The sequence below is a fragment of the Ranitomeya imitator genome, chromosome 7, assembly GCF_032444005.1.
Source record: "Ranitomeya imitator isolate aRanImi1 chromosome 7, aRanImi1.pri, whole genome shotgun sequence".
Taxonomy (NCBI): domain Eukaryota; kingdom Metazoa; phylum Chordata; class Amphibia; order Anura; family Dendrobatidae; genus Ranitomeya; species Ranitomeya imitator.
The window spans coordinates 88,178,947-88,187,931 of NC_091288.1; positions in this window are offsets into that span (position 1 = coordinate 88,178,947).

An 8,985-nucleotide genomic window follows, 5' to 3' on the forward strand; every position below is an offset into this window, starting at 1 on the left:
TGCATGCGCTTTCTCCAACAAGGTGCAGGCCGAGAAGCCGGAGGCATTCAGCAAGTAAACAAAGTGGGCCCCCCTCGGGAATGCAGGAGGTAGTGCCCTATGCGGGTACTTACCCTGCTGCGCCTCATCCCAGCCTTGCATTCCAATTTTAAAGCGAAACTGTCAGCAGGCTTGTACACAGTATCCTACAGTGTCAGGTCAGCGCCAGTATACTGATTACAATTAGATCAATACAACAAAACCCAGACTCATATTTAGATAGTGCGCCAAAAGTGACATAATTTATTACATATTACTCCAATAAGTACTCCCTCTAGAGGAGTCCACAGACAGCGAAACGTGCGTCGGGGTTTGGCTGCTGGCATTTCAGTACCGGGTATGATGATTTTCTGACTGTGCATCATACAAATGAACTTGGGGAAACTTTGATGATTGTAATTTCAGATTGGTTTTGGACCTTGGGCTCTTGGCCACAAACCATGCAGCCCTGGGCATTAGTATAGACATAGAAATAGTATAATGACTGATGCACTTTTTTCTCAACTCTAACTACAATGATATCTTGGTTGATGAAATCTGTCTTGTGTGTTGTTTAATCTTTATTTTCAGTTTTGTGTTGATGGTATGCTTGTGCTCCAGGGTGGGACTGTTGGGTGGTCTTCATCTGGTGCTCTAATTAGGTATTCATCTGTATGGCATCTGACAAGGTCACTGATCCCTCAGTGATCTGCCTCCTAGTTTACATAATGAATATTATATTTATCTTGGGAAAAAAAACCTTTTCTGCAGGCAGGTGCCAGCAGTGGTGCCTGCGCTGCAGACTGATCGCATATGTACTATGTGTATAATTAATTTGTTTGCTGTTCTCCAGATAGTCATAAAAAGAAAATCTGTTTGAAAATGGCGCTGCCGCGCCTGCGCAGTAGCAGCTATCAGTGATCTTATAGCTGCTACTGCGCAGGCGCCGACAGCACCATCTTGCTAGGAAAAAAATTCCTCCTCCAAGATGGCATCGAAGGTACATGCGCAGTAGCAGCTATCGGCGATTGCTTTTTTGGAGGAGGAATTTTTTTCTCTAGCAAGATGGATCTGCTGACGCCTGTGCAGTAGCAGCTATAATATCATCGATAGCTGCTACTGCACATGAGAACAGCAAACAAATTAATTATCCACACATTACACATGCCATCAGGCTGCAGCGCAGGCGCCACCGCCTGTGCCTGCCTACAGAAGGGTTTTTTTCCCCAGATAAATATATGTAAACTAGGGGACCGGTCAGAGAGGGATCAGTGACCTGTCAGAAGCCATACTGGTGAATACCTAATCAGAGCACCACATGAACCCCCCAACCCCCACCCCCCCAATGACCGCCAGGCCATATCATTAACTCAAGACTCAAAATAAAGATTATACAACCACCACAAGACGGATTTCATCACCAGGTATCATTGTAATCAGTATAACGGCACCGACCTGACACTGTCTGTAGGGTACTGTGCACAATCCTGCTGACAGGTTCCCTTTAATCATGAACAGCACACAGATTGTTCACTGATACCATCCATGTGCTGTCTGATTTTCACAGACCCCTAAACTTGTTTGGGTAATTCTGCTCTATGACGCCGATGAATAAAGGACATGTATAATCGATTGATTTTTTTTTTGCAGATTCACAGAAAACATCGACATGTAAACTGAACCATACATTATAATGGGTACATGTTCTATGTATGAAAATTATGAATAGAAGATGCATGTGAAAAATGGACGTATGAATGAGGCCTTCAAATGCTACCGCAAGGCAAGACTCTTAACCCCTACGATGGTAATCAAAGGGCATGTTCGCCATTTTAAAAATATTCTATAGTTTGCAATTATATTCTCTTTGATATGGGTTGTCCCATAAATAAATACTTCAGTTGGAATAACTAACAAAAAATTCTTCTGTGTCTAAATGCATTTGATGTTATGGCATTACTGTTGGTAAATTAACATATTCCGCACTGGTGGTCACATAAGGTGAGTAGCTTAGTCGGATGCATTCATGCTCAAGAACACATTGCTTCTGCTAGTTTACAGGCCAATCAATAAGATCTGGCACACAAGATGTGGCTTCTCACCAATACTAAGCACATTAGGTATATGTTCCCAAGGAAAATAAAACAAAACGCCAGAGTACACCATAAGAAGTATGTGGTTACAATATCTAGACAAATGAAAAAATGTCATTCATTGGAATGCTTTGCGTGACTTAACAGAGAAATATAATAATTGTTGGGCAACCCCTCTAGGGGAACATGACACTTGACAAATTAATTTGCCTGGAGTATGGATCTGCATCATAATTGTTGCTCTGAAGTGACCCTTCAGACTGCCGCTCCTAAGACTCATTATCCTCAGCATACTCTGTGTGCACAGTTATTAGGTAAGCGAGTATTTTTACTATATTATCATTTTTATGCGTACTTTCCATCTCCAAGCTGTATTAACATGAATTCTTATTGGATGAAGCACATCAGGTGAAGTGTATTTGTGTAATGAGGGACGATGTGGCCCAAAGATATCAACATCCTTTATCAAGGTGTGCAGAATTATTAGGCAGCTTATTTTCCTCAGGCAAAATGGGCCAAAAAGAGAAATTGTTGAAGGTCTTGCAGCACTCTTGAAACTGCTAGGATATTTGGACATGAGATTTGTGAAGAATCAAACGTTCAGCGACCAGGAAGCCATCGTCCTACAGTGCTATCATATTTCAGAACTGCAACTTCCCTGGAGTTCCCAGAAGTACAAGATGTTCAGTGCTCAGTGACATGGCAGAGTTAAGGAAGGCTGAAATCCGACCACCACTGACCCAGACATAGAAGTTTAAATGTCAAGACTTGGCCAAGAAGTATCTGAAGATAGATTTTTCAAAGGTTTTATGAACTAGTGAAATGAGAGTGACTCTTCGCGGACCAAATGGATGGGCCTCTGGCTGGAGCATCAACTGGCACAGACCTCCACTTTGACTCAAATGCCAGCATGGTGTAGGTGGGCTTCTGCTATTATTAAAGATTAGATAGTTGGATTTTTGTTGGTTGAAGATTAAATCAATATCAACTCGAAAACCTACTGCTAATTTTTAGAAGACACTTTCTTCAGCAGTGATACAGGAAAAAGTCTGCATCTTTCCAGAAAACCCTCATTTTTATGTAGGACAATGTTCCATCACAGCATCAAAGTCTCCACTGCTCAGCTGCCAGTGAAGGTCTTAAAGCTGAAAGAATAATGACATGGCCTCTTCCTCACCTGACCTAAACCCTTTTGAGAACTTCTTACATAGGAGATTTACAGTGAAGGAAAAATAATATACCTCTCTGAATAGTGTCTGGGAGGCTGTGATTAGTGCTGCCCAAAAAGTTGATCGTCAATAGATTATGAAACTGACAGCCTCCATGGGTGGATGGCTTATACCTGTTATTGAAAAGAAGGGTGGCTGTAGTGGTCACTGATATTCTTTTTTTTTTTTTCATTTATTTTTGCGCATTTTGAGTTGTTTGGTTATTCTTACTTTATTTTTTTTATTTCTTAGTATGTAAAAACTCTCAGTTTCCATTATCTCATGACAAAATCGCGTGGGTTATAGTTTCATTTCTCTGTCGATACTACTGAAATCTTATGACTCTGTATTAACGAGAAGTGAAAATGAGTATATAAAGATACACTATTGCAGATGATTTCATATTGGCCTGATTTTTTTCAGGGAGTAGAGTTTCCCAGGTCTCTATAACTAGAAGTTGTAAAGTCCAGGACTTCCCATCCTAGTCTGGACTTTTATTTTCTGTACATAATGGCTTCAATTTCCGTAAACTATATGCGATTTGAATGTACACTATTAGCACAAAAATTTCCACATTAGCATGAATAAAATTTGAGTCCTTAGGCCATTGGGTACATTGTGCAAAGATATTATTCTTTTTGCCAGTGACACATTTGTATAATCATCTTGTTACCTTAACCCTGTACTGGAACAAAAGGTCAGGGGTGCAATAGAGGTTGGAGATGTATGTTCTAGAAACTAGAGGGGACATCAATAAACCAGGGTGATGAACATATAATGTTTGTCCCCATAATTACTAATTTTACAGAAATTCCTGGACAGTCTGTAAAAATAGGGTACTTTTTTCTTGTGTTGAAAAAAAAAAGGTGATGCATCCTTGATTTGTTTTGAAGCTGGGGAAATTTGAACAGATTTGACCACAAATATCGACATTTTACAGTGCACAATGAATGTAGCTAATTTCTTCATATCATAATTATGGACTGTAGATATTTATCATTTAGAATCGTAATGATTGTTAAGGTTTTCCAATTTGACCGCAAAAAATATTGTCTGTAAATGTTTGATAATCTGTTGAGAAAAAAAAATCAAGTTATGAACCTAGCTTTGTCCTGAGTGAAAGAATAGCTAATGTTTCTAATGTTATTTCTTCACTACAGTTTTTTTTTCCAGTTTTGAAACAAACATTTTTTCAAACTATCCATTAGTCCCCAATCCATCTGAAAAAAAATTATTATTTTCTATCAGTAAAATTGTAGGGACTGCTTTTTTTTTTTGTTTTACATGCTTCATATGACAAGTCCATGCATGGAGTAACCCATCATCCACTTGCATGCTATATGTAACAATGGTAATGTTACCTGTACTTACATTAGACATAATACATAAATGAAACAACACCACCTAGGTATGTTGTTCCCTGTAAGTACATCTTAAAGGGAATCTGTCATCCTTTTGAGGTTCTGGCGTTAATAATAATATATATACAGGTGAAATTAGTCATACCTGTATGCCTTCTGGATATGGTCTTGTTAAGAAAAAATAATCTTTTATACCTTTTGCTCTTCCAGGCTATGGGGCGTGCTGTGCCTGGAAGATAAGACTGCCTGCAGTCTTCATTATACAGGTTTTCTCCTCTCCTTCTCTTCAGACGTCCATTTCATTTCATGTGCGTTGAAAGAAAAATTCCGCACCTGCACATTCTGCCTGCCGACACTCCTCTGCACTGTGGATAATTCACCTTCGCTTTGCGCCGGAGATCACTGGGACCGGTGGTCACTGGGACTCTCTGGCACCTGCGCAGATCAAAATTGAAGACTGTGCCAACAGATGGGCGGAATGGAGCAGAGGAGCAATGGCAGGCAGAATGCGCAGGCGTGGGATTTACAGCCGTGCAGATGACAAGAAACAGACGAGTGATGGGGAGGAGAAAACCTGTATAATGACGACCAGAGGCAATCTTATCCTTCGGGCACAGCATGACCCATAGCCTGGAACAGCAAAGGTATGAAAAACGATTTTTACTGTTATGGTAAATAGTTATACTTTGCTTTGATTATTATTTTGGACAATTAAATCTACCTATATATCTTTGATAGTTTTGTATTTTAGTATTAGTTTTATAAGTGTTAGTCATAAAAGCAATAACACAGAGAATTGTCTCTGATATAGAGATGTGTGTGCGTGTTAAGCAATCCTTTCTTTCTCTGAAAGTATAGTAATCTGGCTAGAACTGGTTTGAAAATAATTTGACAGAATCCATAATTTGATTTTGTTTTTCCTGACTTAAATATCTTCTCTCTTAGGTAGTGTAAGAAGTTATTCCCACTTTCTTTACCTCTGTGATTGTAATAAAGACTTGTGACTGGGCATCTGAGAACCAAACAAGAATTGTACACGGACAGACAATGGCTGTGTGTATTTTCTTGGCTCCGATTCATCGTATTTATTTTATTTCATTTTAATTTGAACCAATGGCAGAGTGGAAATAGTTTATATGTCAGCTGAAATTAGCTCTCCTTGGAAGCGGCTACCTCAACATTACTTAACAAAGCCACATCAAGGAGGCATACAGGTACGACTAACTTCATCTGTATACAACCTGTCACGATCCATGTTGGGATCTGTGGCAGATCTGGTTTCCCTCTGATTTAGACCTATTTTCCTTTCTGGTCATTGGGGGTTAATGCAGATATTGTTACGATGCTGGAGCGTCACGGATCGTGCCGTCGTAGCGATCAAAATGCCACTGTGTGACGGTACCCTAACTCCAAAACTTCAATAGGGTGACAGATTCCCTTGAAATTTAGATTGCATTTATTCAAATATGCTATAAAGTCTGGTGTGACAGCCCCATAACATGATCAGGTCAATGATATTGTGATTAGTGATGAGCGAGTATACTCGTTGCTCGGGTTTTTCCGAGCACGCTCGGGTGACCTCCGAGTATTTGTAAGTGCTTGGAGATTTAGTTTTCATTGTCTCAGCTGCATGATTTACAGCTGATAGACAGCTTAAATACATGTGAGGATTCCCTAGCAACCAGGCAACCCCCACATGTACTCAGGCTGGCTAGCAGCTGTAAATCATGCAGCTGCCTCAACAAAAACGAAATCTCCGAGCAGTTACAAATACTTGAAGACCACCCGAGCGTGCTCGGGAAAACCCGAGTAACGAGTACACTCGCTTATCACTAGTTGTGACCATACCAGACTAGTAGGGCCAGAAGGGCCTGTCGGGTCGTGGGCTGCCTTGTCTGCTACATTGTTATCAGAATCTGCATTCTCAAGATGCCCATTCTGTGAACACTTGTGACAGAGCACAAAGTCACTGGCTCCGTCACTTACCCCAGCAGGCCGCTGGTGTCTCTTCTGTCTATGACCTGCTGAAGGCCAACACCAAGCATGGGACGTCAGCAGTGCAATAACATAATTGAACCACGCCACCAGCATGCACTGTGAGAATTGATAGACGAGGAGACAGACACTGCAGAGGATGAGGTGTCTGGATTAAATGAGTATAGGGATTTTTTTCATTTTTGGGGGGCTGTGGCAAACCATCACACTGTATCGAGCACTGTGAATTGGACCATCATACTATATAAGGGACAGTGGGGTGGACCACCATACTATATAGTGTACTGTTGAGGGGACCATCATTCTACATAGAGGGCTGTTTGGATGACCCTTATACTATATGGGGAAATGTGATGTGGTCCGTCATACTATATAGAGGACTAAGAGGTGAACCATCATACTACATGGGGGGCTGTTGGAGGTACCATCATATTACATAGGAGCTGTGAGGTGTATCATTGTGATACATAGAGAGCTGTGGGGAATACCATCATACTATATGGGGGGCGTGTTGGGGAACCATCATACTATATGGGGGCTGTGGGGTAGACATAATACTATATAGGGGTCTGTGTTGTAGATTTTCATACTATATAGGGGGTTATGAAGTGAAGCATCATACTATATGGAGGGTTGTTGGGGGTACATCAAACTATATAGGGGCTGTGAAGTGTTCCATCACACTATATGGGGGGTGTTGGGGTACTATCATACTATCTAGGGGGCTGTTGGAGTGACCATCATACTATATGGGAGGCTGTGAGGTGGACCATCATACAGAATTGGAGCTATGGGAGATCTTCATAGTGTATGAGGGATCCATCGTATAAGGATTTTTGGGGGGCTGTGGGGGACCATCACACTTTATAGGGCACTGTAAATTGGACCATCAAACTATATAGTGTACTTTGGGGGGAACCATTCTACTACATAGGGGGCTGCTGGGAGGACTATCATACTATATGGGGACCTGTTAGGTGGGCCGTCGTATTATATAGGAGACTATGAGGTGAACCATCATACTATATAGGGGTCTGTTGGGGGTACCATCATACTACCTAAGAGCTGTATCAACATTATATATAAAGAGCTGTGGGGTGTACCATCATACTATATGGGGGTTGTTGGGGGCACCATCATACTATGTAGGGGCTTTTGGAGGGACCATCATACTATATGGGGGATGTGAGGTGAACCATCATATTGTATAGGGGACTGTGTTTTGGACCTTCATACTATAAAGGGGTTATGAGGTGAAACATGATACTATATGGGAGGTGTATCATATACTATATGGGGGGTGTTGGGGGGCCATCATACTATATAGGGGGCTGTTGGAGGGACCATCATACTATATGGGAGGCTGTGATGTGGACCATCATACTATATAGGGGCTTTGGGGGGACAGTCATACAGTTTTGGGGCTACGGGGGATCTATCATACTGTGTGGGGTGGCTGTGGTGGACATTATACTGTTTGGAGGTCTGTGGGGGTGTTAAACCTGGTCCTGTACCTTCGCGAGGTCCCCATCAGGACTCCCACTCTGTGCTGGCCCCATACCATCCTGCTGTAGCCTCTGCTTCTCCTCTTCCCCCTGCTTCCTGGCGCATGGCCAGCAGCTTCTTAGGTAGAGTGCTTAGGTCGCGCGCGCTCCCGGTCTCTTATCCTGGATGACAACAGTTCTGTCTATGCCAGTTCCGTCACGTCCCATCATTCAGCCATCTGTACCTCTTGACAATGCCAGTACCACCTGTGCCAGCTCCACGACATCTGTTAACCCTGCTTGTCCGTCTGTCCCACTGGGACAGCTGCCACGTGTCTGGGGTCTAACTGGAGGTAGCACCCGTGTCCCCCAGGCATTCCATTCTGACCCTGTTTGAGGGGACTTACCACGGGTGCCTGGGCCTCACGCAGTCATGCCCCCTTTGGAGCCCCCTGGACCAAGGTCCCACAAAAATATCCATAAAAATTAATGTGCACTTCACCACCTGTGCCTCCGCTTCCATTCGTTACAGATTGCTCCGGCCATGGAACCCGCTGGATCCCAGGCACCTCCAGCTGTGGAGCTATGTCAAGAGGTTACCCGTCTGAGGGATCAACAGGACAAGATCACGACCTATCTGCGCAACTTGTCTACTCACATGGACTCCCTGTTTTCTTCGACTGGACCCATCTCTGCTACCGGCATCCAGGTATCTAGTTGCACAGCAAGTAAAGACACATGCCTGGCGGCCCCTACCCGCTTCCATCATGACCCCGTTCAGTGTCGGGGGTTCATTAACCAGTGCATGCTGCACTTTGAACTCCTG